The following is a 13,308-nucleotide window of genomic DNA, read 5'->3' on the forward strand; positions in this document are numbered from 1 at the left end:
GGACGCATAAGGATTTGGCAAGCCCTCAAATTTCTCTGGACAGCAGTTCCTGGGTAGATGAGTGCAGTCTCCCCGGGGACGGGTGTGAGCTGAGAAGATAATCCTTTTGTGGGTGCTTGCCTCTTGCCAGGTATCCCAAGAAAACTCTATGTATTTGTTTGTTTTTAAGAAATGTGCGGTTTTGTTACAGAGTCTCACACAAAATGAAAATATCTCAAAAAGGAAGCTAGGCTAACAATCTCCACCTGCATGATTGGGGGGAGTCAGGCAATGTAAGTCTTTCTGCTTGCCCAGGGTGGGTGGGGAGGTAGAAACAGAACCAATCTAAAAATGGCTGATATTACCCAAGTCTGAAAGGGGGTCCCAGGAGACCCAGTCACCCCTTCTGAAGAGCTTAACAAGGGCATCTTAGCAGAGCTCCAAGTAGGCACTTGGCAGGTCAGGATTTTGTCTTCTCCTTGTTTCCTTTTCACTTAGACCCTGCTTGATTCAAAAGGAAGAACTGGGGCAGGACAGGGAAGGGAGTTCCAGGAGGAGTTCTCCCAGCACCACTGCTCTGTGCGCTGGTCCCTGGTTCCTGCCTAGTCCCTGGGGATGCTATATTTAATATATTTTATAAAAATACACAGGAATAGAAAATATAAAGTCTGAGAAACTGAGGGCAAGTGAGGGACTTGGGGAGAAGATGCAGCTGCAGACCTTGCTCAGGCCAACTTGACCTCTTCTTTGACCCCTTTGGCTTCTGGCTTCTCTCCTCCTTGGCTTTCTCCTCTTCTGTGACTTCTTTTGTCTCTTCGGGATCTTTTTCTTTCTCATCCTCTGTTCTGACTCTTTTTGGAGTTAGGAGGGTTCTTGCGACCACCTTCTCCCTCCCCATCGGAGTCAGAAAATTCTTCCTCACGAGCAATTCGTTTATCAGGGTCCTCCTCATCCTCACCACCGCTCTCTTCTGGGAAGGCATCCTCTGGGATGGCCTGCGTTTGGACCTCAGGGGGATGGGTCAGCATTCTCAGGTCCTCAAAGAGCCGCTGCTTGATCTCCTCCAGGCGTTCATTAGGGTTCTGGTTAGTCATGTTGGAAAGGCTGATATGAAGCTTGAAATCTGGTCCAAAGTATTCAAAGTCGTCATCGTATGGTAGCTCATTAGGGATCTCTGTGTCCAGGACCACAGCGGTTACGTAAGGTGTTAGCATCGGCAAGTTGAAACTCTTCACAAACTCCACACACTTGGCGTGCTCTTTGATGGTCAGACTGGAGCAACCTAGCCGACCCCCAGCCAGGGAGTCTGAGCCGCACTGTAGGACCACTGCGCTAGGCTAGAACATCTCCATTACTTTGGACATGACTGGCTTGAAAATGGCGTCATGGGACTCATCATCAACGCCATCTCGCAGTGGGTAGTTAATTGCCAGCCCCATATCCCTTAGGTTCCCAGTTCCTGGGAAGTACTCTCTGTAGTTATGAGCGGACACAGTGATGACCTGGTCTGTGGTACAGAAGGCCTCTTCCACACCAACGCCATGGTGAACATCAATGTGCATACACAGCACCCTCCTTTAGCAGTTCCAGGATGGCCAAGACGGTATCATGGATGCAACAGAAGCCAGAGGCTTCAGACTTCTTTGCACGGTGCAGGCCCCCCAGCCCAGTTCACGGCGATGTCCGTCTGCTGCTTATTAAGTTTCACAGCACTTGCGACAGAGCCACCCGTGGACAACTGACAGAACTCAGACAAGCCATCAAATACTGGACAGTCCTCACCCACGTTGAATCACTGCAGCTGCTAGCTGTATTCAGATATGTTATTTGGGCAAATAGAACCCAAGAATTTAACGTAGTCATTGCTGTGGTACTTGGTCATCTCCTTAGCATTGGCTTGGTGAGGACAATAGACGTCCATTTTTCGGTAGAGACCATAGCTGAGCAGTAAATTGTGAGTCACGTGCATTCAGTGAGGCTTCACTGGGTGCCCTTGTCCAGAATTGTAGTTTCCAACATCCCAGTCGTAGCAGTGACAGAATTTCTTCTGGGTGTGCTGAGTCTGCATCATCTTGCTTGCCGCCCGGCCCTCCCATCAGTCTTCCTTTCCTTTCTTTAGCTATTCCGGCGTGGTGCAAATCAATCCTACACAGGGTAGTAATAAGGCATTTTTAAAACTAAAGGATTAAAAACAAAAGCAGAAAATCCACGAATCCATGGCTGCGTGGTTGTATCCATTCTCGCTTCACACACAACTCTTAACTGTGCTGGAGAAACCCTCACCACCACTGCTCGAACCACCTCAGCACTCTTAGCTCCAGAACCGGACACAGAACTCTTAAGAACCAGGTCAAAAGTGTAAGCAGGCCAGAGGCTGACACAGGGTCATCTTTGACAACAGCAACACTAGAGGGAGACTCTCTCCTTCTCACCCGAAGACAGCCTCCCATCCCCTTCTCCAACCAACCCAAGGCTTCCCCACAGACCTCAGCAAGAGTCAAGTTCAGCGGCTGCTGGCAAAGGCAGGGTGGGCAGCCACTGCCAATTGAGGTGGGATCAATGAATCCGAACAACGGGACAACAATTTCCTTCCCAACGTTGTTCAGCAAATCCTTCCGAAGTTAAAATCAGAGCGCCATAACTCAAAGCCTGCTGTGGAGGAACACACTCGGAAGACCTAGCATTTGAGAGGCTGAGGCAGGAGGATGGAGAGTTTCGGGAACATCCTCGGCCACATAGCAATCTCAAGCTCAACCTGAACTACAGAAAACTCTGTCTCAAAAACAAACATTAATTTTAATAATAATGACTTTGTTTGGTTTAGTGAAGAGCTATTTAGTAGTTTGAAATATCAAAGAAAATATCTGATACTGGCCATAACAGTAAGAGTTAATTTCAAACAGTATACAAAACTCTAGGAATACTTTCGAGTTTTTTTTTAAACCTTTTTCCAGCCAGCCAGCTAGTCAACAAGCATTATTAACTTTTTTCTGTTAGGAAATTTATGTCATAGAACATGATGTGGGTGTCTCCTACAACCTCAGAATTTCAGAGGTAGAGGTGGGGAAATCAGGAGTTCAAGGCCAGCCTGGGCTACAAAGTATGGTTGAGGCTAGCCTGAGCTACTTCTCTACCACTTGGTAGCTGTGAAACCTAGCAAGTTAACCTATGTTCCTTCATTTTCTCTTGTGTAAGAGAATAATGGTACCCTGCCCACTTGGGCTGATAGGGAGTCGATTGAATCCATACATGAAAATACTTTCAGTGCTCGACCTATTAAAGCACATAGCCCATCACTTGACCCAGAATCACCACACATTTGTACATATATAATTACCTCACTGTTATTTATACCATGAGCTGTCTTGGGCCTGAAACGAAAGCAAAGGCCTTGTAGTTTGTTCGGAACTCCGAAATTATACAATTCTATTAAGGTGTGATGGTAGAGAAACAAAATGCTTCGCAGCCCAAAGCATCGGAGTTAGAGAGCCAGGTAAGTTTCCAGTAGAGCCCGGTTGTTGTAATATATATTTGATAACTGTTAGCTCACATTATGATCTAGCCAGCCCCAATAATCAAGGCAGAGTCCTATGGATTTAATCAGTCTTAGCACAATTACTGGAGGATTACCCCTAAACTAAACTGGCTATTCCCAGATACATTCTCCAAGTTACTTTGCTGTTGGAATCTCACCCGGGTTATTTCTGCTCTATCAGCCTATCCTTGGGCACACTTCTCGGGGCCACGAGCTCCTGACTGATCCCATTTAACGGAGACCTCCTGCTCTGTCTTTTTCCTTCTCTCCCACCTATTCTCTTTCCACTATTCTGTCTCCCTCATATTCATTCTCATATTCATTCTCATTCACTCACTCACTCACTCTTTCTCTCTCTCTCTCTCTCTCTCTCTCTCTCTCTCTCTCTCTCTCTCTCTCTCTCTCTGCCTGTTTCTGCCAGTTACTGGCAGCCTAGCAACGGAAGCCCACCTACTTCTATTCTTTCCTCTTCTGCTTAACCAATAGCTTTACATTGGGGAGCAAGGTTTACACAACAAAGGCTAGTGTACTTGAGAATTCAATCAACCCCAGACCTTGAAGTTCAGAATTCGGCATTTATATATACAGCACCAGAGCAACCCCCAACAGAGCCCAAATGGGGCGCTGTAAGCAGCAACTGCAGCCTCTGCTGCAAAAACCACCCCTGAAAGCTGCCTTGAGGTTTGCAGACGAAAGCCGAGCCTTTTAATAGTCCTAGGTCGGAAAACATCTGGGCAAGTCATTTGACGACCTCCCCCGCCCCCGTTTTCCATACAGTACCAATCTTTTGGGATACTTAGGAAAGTAACTGAAGTTACTGTCTGGACTCCAAGGACCTGTGAGTAATCCAGAGGGACGTGGAAATCTGGGATGGGTCCAGTGCAGAACTGTCACGTTGACTACCCTTCTCTTAGAAGATAGCACTTAGTACCCATACTGCCCATGCTAAGGGTGATAATAAAATCCCTATCCTAGGGCTGGAGAGATGGCTCAATGGTTAAGAGCACTGACTGCTCTTCCAGAGGTCCTGAGTTCAATTCCCAGCAACCACATGGTGGCTCACAACCATCTGTAATGGGATGATGCCCTCTTCTGGTGTGTCTGAAGACAGCTGCAGTGTATTTAATATATAATGAGTAAATAATTGCTTTTAAAAGCCCCATCCTGACCCATTAGAGAACATCCATTCATGTAAGGTACAAGTATTCTTGCCCCGAACTGATGAAATTCAGAGTGAACCAGTGATGAAAACCATCTCCGGTACATACTCATTGGAACAAATTAGAGAAATTCCAAACAGCGTAAAAGGTACAGGGAAAAGTCGCTAGGAATTCTGTCACCACAGTTGAGAGTTTTGACAGATTCCTTCGCAGTCTTTATTTTAAGCACTGTTTTTCTTAAAATGGCTGCAATTATATCACACAGCCCCAAGGCAAAGAAAAATGGCCACTTGTCCGTCCGTGTGGTAGTAGGAGTCCACTATGCATCATTTACTCTCTGTGGTCCTTGGTGCTGTACCACACCAGCCCAAACCGTGCCCTGAGACTAAAGACACATCCACCCCCTGAATTTAGCGCTTCTCGTGTAAATGAACGTATTCCTGGGTTTGAGTCTCCAGCTACACCATAAAACCACGCCATTGTGGGTTTTTATCTCCAGAGCTCTGCTGCTCACTGCGTGTCTGGAAAACGGCACAACGTTTTTTTGGTTGTATTAAATTATTACATGGATAAAATACACTTTTTTAAATATAGTAAATGTTTTTGCTTGCATATTAAAAGAGCCTCAGCTCCATTCTCCCATTTCGTAACTGGAAAGCAAAAATAGTTAAGGAATTGAAGTTGGCCCAGGGGAGCTGCGCTCCAGCCCGGCAGGCTGCTGTGGGCGGCACCGATACTCACCCTTAAGGCACCACTGAGTCAGGGACTCGGTTCCTCGTGGCTGGGGGGGAGGGGGTGGGGGGGTAGGAGGGGGGAGATGGGAAGATGTGGAGACCTGGGAGAGAAAGGTGCTGAGAGAGAAAGCTCAGGAGACCAGCCCCGGAGTGCCTGGCGGGCGGAAGCTGCAGCCCACGGCGCTGACAGAGAGATTTTTCTTGCATCTGGCTTCAGTTTATCGGATCTTCTTGCACTGTGTACAGGCACAGTTACTGATATGTGTTCAAGATGAATGGGACGGGAGAAAATACCTCTGACCCGTCTAGGGCAGAGACCAGAAAACGCAAGTAAGGTCCTGCCGCTCCGGCGTAACCGTGAGCAGGAGATAAGTACATGGAGGAACTCGCAGAGCTGATCTTTGCAAATCTTAATGGCGCCATCTTAATAGAAACTGTGAGGCAGATCCGCCAGACCGAAGAGCAAGAGAAAGCAGCCACTGCCCATGAAGTGCATGAAGTCAGATATGCAGTCCACGGGGCGGGGCGTCATTGACGAGGACGCGCTGGGGCCTACGTATGACGCTTAAGGCCCTCGAACTCAGAAGGCCCTATGTGCGTGACCCGAGACTGAAGCATCCATCTTTGGCCAGGCTGGCTGTTGGGTTCCCAATCACGTCTCCTTAGATTGGTCATTTCACACACCAGTGGTGGCAGCACAGGGTACTCTCACAGCTGGATCCTGTGGTGCCCATTCCCCAGTAGGCACGATGGGCCGGAAGTGCTGCTGTCAATCATTCTGCCCTGTGACATCATCGCAGTGCTGCTCTCTGGGCTCCGACAGGTGTGACGCACCCAGTCAGGGACAACTAGCACAGGCAGAGTTCCATCTCCAGGAAGCCAAGACTGTCGGAAGGAGTGTCCAGTTGTTGAACAGATGAGAAGGCTCCCGAGAGAGGCTGTTAACATTAACACGTATCTGTTCCCGTTTTTCTATGTTAAAAACCAAATTAGTTTCCCCTAACTCATCAGAAAGAAATATTTCTGAATTGTTTTTAGATCAATGAGATGGTTTGATTGGCCTCTCCTCCCTTCCCCTCCCCACCTTCTCTCGTCCCTCCCTCTTTCATTCCTTTAAAACAAACACAGCAACAGCAGCATCCACCAGGGAAGCCCTTTGCTTCTCTCAGTGCTGTGCCAGCCACTTGCAGCAGCTTCCCAGTGACCGTGCATTTCCTGTCAGGGAGAGGAACGAAGTGGACCCCGAATGCCAGGTCAGGCTGTGACACCTGCTTAGGAAGCCTGGGCTGCCCCATCAGCTCAGGCCTCCAAAACGAGAGAACATGCTAATGAAATCGACCGCAGATCTCGTGACAGATCTAACCTCTGCCTTGTGGGGTTTTGTTTTTTTTATAATTTTGTTTTTTAGCACTTCCGACGAAGCCGAGGTTTTGTAAGGTTCATAGAAATCCAGTTTATATGTCAACGGGCAGTAATTTTAAGTCCCGAACGTAAGTGTTTTAACTGTATAATTTTGTGAGGTATACACACGGTGGGATTGACTCAAACAATGAGGCACTTCAGTATTAAATTAGAGGTCTTCATAGCAGGGCCTCCTAGACGTGTCCCGTAAAGGCTGCCGGTGCCTTGACTAGAGCCGATTTGTAGGCTTAAGACCTTTTGTTTTCTAAACCTTGAGATTCTGCTCATGAATCACGTATCCAATCTTTATGATATGCAACCGCTGTAGGAACCAAGTCTTGGTTTTATGTTTTTAGTCTTTCTTAATAAACCTTAGAAAGACTACATTACTAAGCAGAAAAAAAAAAAAAAAAAAAGGAAGCTGCTCTGAGTAAGACGGACTAACTGCCAAAAACCTCAGATGACTGGAATCTGGTATATTCTGGAATCTGAGCACTTTAATTACTATTCATATCTTAGAAGCCATATTTTATGCAGTTCACACAGATGGGATAATAGAAACATTCTTTTCGTCGTGGCAGTTTCTTCAAATGCAGTGCCCCCTCCCAGCTATCCTCTGCCAGACATCTTAACTGCATCCCACAGAGCCAGTGTTAATGGCCAGCATGCATTTCTAAGGGCTGTATCGGTCCATGATTATTTTCCATATTGCTTGAGTCATGAAAAAAATCATATACATATGTGGGTTGTCACCGATTCTCAAACCCGACTCTCGCCGCCACCACTCTTTGCTAGACATTTCTCTTTCCAGGGCTAGAGATTGAATCCAGGGCCTGGGGTGTGCTGTTTTTGAAAACGCCATGGTCACAAAGCTGGTGCTTTTTCCTTTTTTTTTTTTTTTCGGAGCTGGGGACCGAACCCAGGGCCTTGCACATGCTAGGCAAGCGCTCTACCACTGAGCTAAATCCCCAACCCCGCTTTTTATTCTTAATGACACACTGCAGAACTCTGTCCAGGCCAGTTGATTTTGACTCACCTGTGTCAAATAGTCGGCCGATGGTCAGATTGCTGAGGCAAGAGTCCACACTGGGACAAACACCTGCACAGTGTTGAAGCCCTGAAGGTGGACCAGGCAAAATCAAGCCCAAAGATGCTGCTGCCCCCACTGATTGGGTACCAACTGCTCTTCCAAGACAAAGAGAATCTCCAGTTCTTGAACTACAATAAAAATAAACAGAAGTGATATCCTTGAAAACACAGCGTCCGTCTGTCTCTTCCCAGGACTCACAGCCTACTAAACCACTGGCCCATCTTTCTAAGAGCCACTGAGCATCCCGTTTTCCGTGCTAGTGTTAAATCTCACGTCCTGAGAAAGTTCCCCAGAGCCAGTGCGTTCCTGCTTATCTAGTTTCGTGTTCTGCCTTTTTGATTAAGCTCCATCAAAATGTATTCCCTGGCTCTCCTCCCTGACTCCTGCCAGTAAGAGCTAGTTAATCTTTGCAGTCCCTGTGAGGTGGAACCTCTTTCCCTCTTTATCAGGCCTAACACATCTCCAGCTGGGATTGGCTGGGGGTTAACACTGCTAATCATGCCGGCATTCAGGAGAGGCAGCAGGGTGACTTCTCAGAGGGACACCTGTGGCTGTGGAGGCCAGGCTTGGGCAAATCATCACCTGTGAGCAAAGAGTGGCTTGCCTTCCTAACCAGAAAGCCTACTTCGAGTAGCCCCACCCCTAAACACAGAGAATTCTCCTCTAAGGATTTGGCGCAGGCCTGTAATCCCAGCACTTAGGAGGTAAGGAGGGCAGTGGTCCAGCTCCAGCCGGAGTTACATACTGAATTTGAAGGCAGTCTAGGATACAAGGGGTGTTGGTGGGGAGAGAGGGCAGAGGGAGAGGACTGAGGCTTAGTCAAAGGGCCTGCGTGCAAGACGAGACTTGAGTTCTGATGCCCAGTGCCCAGGTGGACACCTGGGATGGGTGACATGCACCTGGCTGACAGAGGCAATATTATAGTTAAAGGTCAAATAGAAACACTCAAGCAATTGTCTAGAAAACATCTCCTAAAGGCAGCTGAAAGATGCATGTGGATTGAAAGGTCTAGACCACACTATAATCAGTGTGCACGCCCCCTGTAAGGAGGTGGAGCTCAGAGGGGAAGAGGGACGCCTGGACCAACACACACCCAGGCCTGACTCTCAGATAATTCTCAGCTCCACCCCTGCCATAGAGAGTTTGGAAGAATGAAGAGAAACCAGATTCACCCTTTGTCTTAGTTTCTTTCTGTGGCTTTGACGAAACAACGACCAAACTTTGGGAGGAAAGGGTTCATTCCACTTACGAGTCATGATCACAGTTCATCCGTTAGAAAAGTCAAGGCAGGAACCCAAACAGGAGCAGACACAGGAGCCACGGAGAAACGCTGTTTACTGGCTTGCTCAGCCTGCTTTCTTATAGAACCCAGGACCACCAGCCCAGGGAATGGCACCACCCACAGTGGGCTGGGCCCTAGCATCAATTAACAATCAAGGAGATGTCCTACAAACTTGCACGCAGGCCAATCTGATGAAGGAAAATCTTCAATCAAGGTTCCCTCTTCCCAGGTGACTCTAATTTGTAACAAGTCCACAATGTAACAAGTCCACAAAAACTGCGGGTAACCTTCACAAGGAGCTTGTAGCCTCCAAGTGAAACAGAAACTAAAAGGAAGTAACTAACTCTCCTCCCTTCTCCGTCAACCCGCACAGCGCCTGTCTATGATTCTGATAGCAGATGTTTAAGTGTATACACCATCTGCTATCAAACATACCTGCATTTGGCTCTAAAATTCATTGGCATTTTGGGACTTCTTTGTCTTGTCCTTTTCCCGTTTACTTGACCTCTACGCAGGGAACCATGGAAAGTACAGTTGGATGTGAGTTTTGTGTTTACCTGACCCACCTCTGGTATATTACCACGAGGTTGGGGGTGGGGATGGGAATGGGGATGGGGGTGGGGTGGGGGTGGGGAGGAGTGGGGGTAGCTGAGGCCTGTAAAAGGAAAACAACTTGCCAACAGTCCCACCACTGTTCCCTGCAAAGCCGGGGATAGACAGACAAGCTCGTGCCACCAGCTCACAAATCAGCAACCTTCTCGTGCTCACCCAGGCACCTTGCGAACAACACATCAAATTAGCAAAGTGAGAAGTGAAATTTATCTGGCTCTGCCCAAACATACGTGAGCATGGAGCCAATCCAAGATGCTCCTCCTGTTCTGTCGTCTCTGCTGTTCACGGAAGAGGCTCTCTTAGAGCCGTTACCTGTTACGTCCGAAGTAGCCCCCACCCCCCAAACAGCTGGTGACAAGGTTTGATCCAAGTAAATCTTTCTACCCATGGAGTGGTCCAGGTTTTTTTTTTTTTTTTTTTTTTTTTTACCGTGCCACTCATACTTGATGCCAACCTTAAAAAGAGGAGCACCGGACCCCCTTCCAAAGGACCCTTCCCTCCTGACTAAACTGAACTGACAATTTGCCCTGTCTGAGTATGGAACATTTTCCTGCACTGGTTTCTGCCATCATACTCCACTCCAAATTTCAGAGTGTGCGTGCGTGTGTATTCGTTCTCTCTCTCTCTCTCTCTCTCTCTCTCTCTCTCTCTCTCTCTCCTCTCTCTCTCTCTCTCTCTCTCTCTCTCTCTCTCTCTCTCTCTGTGTGTCTGTCTCTTTGTGTGTGTCTCTGTCTCTGTCTCTGTCTCTCTCTCCTTCCCCCTCCTCCCCCCACTTTCACTTGCTAGAGTCTGAACTAACCATGGGCTCTTGATAACTCATCAACTCCTCTCACCTGCCTTCTCCGTGGCTCCTTCCCTCCTCAGACTCAGAGTCTTAACCGCAAAGGGCTTGGCCTCAGTACAAACTAGATGATCAGTCTCGATGGCCAGAAAATTCCCCCAGACTGGGATGATTTGGGGCACCACACAGCAAATGACCTGAAAATCTCTTATCTCTAAGTCTTCTTCGATCTCCACTCACTCTAGTCCCTCCCTCTGATCTCTGGGTCCAGTCTTACAGAGAGTCAGAGATTCAGCTGTCTTTTGTGTATGGATAATGTTAAAATGTTTTCCCATGTTGTTCTGCCTACTGAGTAGGCTGATTCTGGACATAGGATTTGGTCATCCCACTCTAGATCTAATCGACTTATTTAAAAGGTTCCCCAAAGCCTCTATCCTGGGTCAAGGTAGCCAGTTCACTTTGTGACAGGTAAAAAAAAACAAAGGAGAAACAGCCCAGGAAGGAGAAGGAGGGGGGGGGGGGGGGAGAGGAGGAGGGGGGGGGGAGGGGAGGAGAAGCAATATGTAAGAACAGCTAAAAGGAAAACTATTTCCAATAGAGGTTACTAATTGCGGAATGTAATGGCAGATGTTTGGTTCTCTGAATGCCCCCCCCTTCCTTGGCTTTGTTTACTATCTTCGAAGCCTTTGTCTAAGTGGAAACTCTCTTTAACTCAGGATTTATAAGACCATTAGGGTGTGGGGGGAAACAAAACAAAACAAAAACATTAAAGCCTCCAGCAGCAAAGTTAACTTGTAACAAAACTTGTAACAAAAACGATTTTTAGTAAAAATTATTATAATTATAATATTTACAATATAAAGTTGTAATTTAAAATTATTGTGTGATTGTTTATCATATATGATTATAAAATTATTATGTATTATTATTTATGTAAGTTGTGATTAAGACAGAGAGATGTTTCCAGAGTGGGATGAATGAATGTTGTGAGGGTCTGAAGCTGTAACTTGAGGTTCTTTGGGGAGAGAATTAGTGGAGTAACTGAGGATCAGTAAACTGGATGCATCTGACAGAATTTCCTCTGGTCTCTTACAATTGCCTGCAGGCACTGGGCCAGCATTCCAGGCCCCTCCCTTACTAAACCCCCAACTGGCAGGAAGTAGCCAGAGGACTGTCATCTCCCCACCCTTTATCACCAACAAAAGGCTGCAATTTTCTTTGGGTCCAGAGCAGCCAGTCAAAGTGGCAGTGCTGCTAACAAGGTCCTGAACAGAAGGACTCTGGCCTGGTAAACAGAAACCTAAAGGCACACAGTGCCTAACATAATGCTTAAAGGACTGTGTCAGAGCCAATCGTATGACCATTTTCCATGTGCCCCTTGCCTGCAAGATCTCCACAAGGGAAAGGGTAATATAAGGGCTTTGGACCGCAGGGAGCGTGCACCGAGTAAAGAGGTGTGCAGGCAGGGTGGCTTAGGGACACAGGTCCTCAGAAGCTCTAGGAGGCCCGTGCTGTGAGGTGGGCTGAGGGCAGCCATAATTCATAATTCTGTTTACCAAGAATTTCCCATAATCCACCCGCAAAGGTCAACCGCCTCAGGCAACGGCATCATCTACTTTGAAGTCAAAAAAGCTCAAAGATCCAGCTGTCGGCCATAGGAAATCTGCTTGTCTTCCCACCATCTTCTCTCTGCTTCAGAGAAATGGCTTTGGCACTTTGATCCCCAGTAAACCTTTCTACCCATGGCGAGGTTCCGTTTGGTGGTTTAAGTGCACGCTCGCTGACCTTACTTTGTAGGGGTCTCGGTCAGTTTGTTTTCCCTGCCAGTTAAGGAACTAAAAGGTAGAGAAATTCTCGAGCATAGCAGAATGAGCCAGCGAGGAAAAGCTTTACTTAGGGGTGAGGAAACACACACACAGCAGGCACACAGAAAGAAGACACCCCCATCCCACCCCCACCCCCCAAAGCAGAGGGAATAGGAAGCCAAAGCCTGATGTCTCCTTGAGGGTTGGGACCTTTAAATGTCTTTGAAGGCTTTGGTTTGGTTTGGTTTCTTGCTATAACTTAGGGCTGGCCAGTTTGAAGAAAGATTGCAGAGGAGAACTCTCTTATTATTAGATGAACAGTGACTCATAGCTGTTGTATAAACACGTACTTGAACTTGCTGAGTGGGAGAAAAAAAAAAACCCATTTGAGCCATCAGGTTTTGTCTGAGGCTAGGAGGATTGGGAATAAGGTGGCTAGCCATTGCCCCTCTCCCCATTAGTCTGCCGGTAAGGAAACCTAACTCCTAGTTGCTCAAAGCCACCAGGCCTGCATGCTAAGAAAGGCCTGGCTGCCCTCAGCCCACCCCACGACACAGGCCTCCTAGGTCTTCTGAGGACCTGTGTCCCTGAGGAGTCAGAGCCACTCTGCCTGCACACCTCTTCATTCGGTGCACGCTCCCTGCAGTCCTCGGCCCTTACACCACCCTATCCTTTGTGGAAGTCTTGGCCACGTGGTTGGATCTAACATAATCCCTTTAAGCAAATTTAAATGTCTTATTATAAGAGATACTGTATAATGATGGTTTCTTGTTATTTTGCTTTGTTTTGATTTTTGAGACAGGGTTTCTCTCTAGCTGTCCTGGAACTCACTTTGCAGACCAGGCTGATCTCGAATAGTAGAGACCTCTCTGCCTCTGCCTCTGCTTCTGCCTCTCTCTACCTCTCTGCCTCTCTCCCTCCTCTCTCTC

The 13,308-nt window shown here is 47.4% G+C and overlaps 1 pseudogene; it reads right to left on the reverse strand.

Moving 5' to 3' along the window:
- Positions 1–704: 704 nt before the first annotated feature.
- Positions 705–2,050, reverse strand: LOC116890224 (annotated as a pseudogene).
- Between the last annotated feature and the right edge of the window lie 11,258 nt (positions 2,051–13,308).

The sequence above is a fragment of the Rattus rattus genome, chromosome 1, assembly GCF_011064425.1.
Source record: "Rattus rattus isolate New Zealand chromosome 1, Rrattus_CSIRO_v1, whole genome shotgun sequence".
NCBI lineage: Eukaryota > Metazoa > Chordata > Mammalia > Rodentia > Muridae > Rattus > Rattus rattus.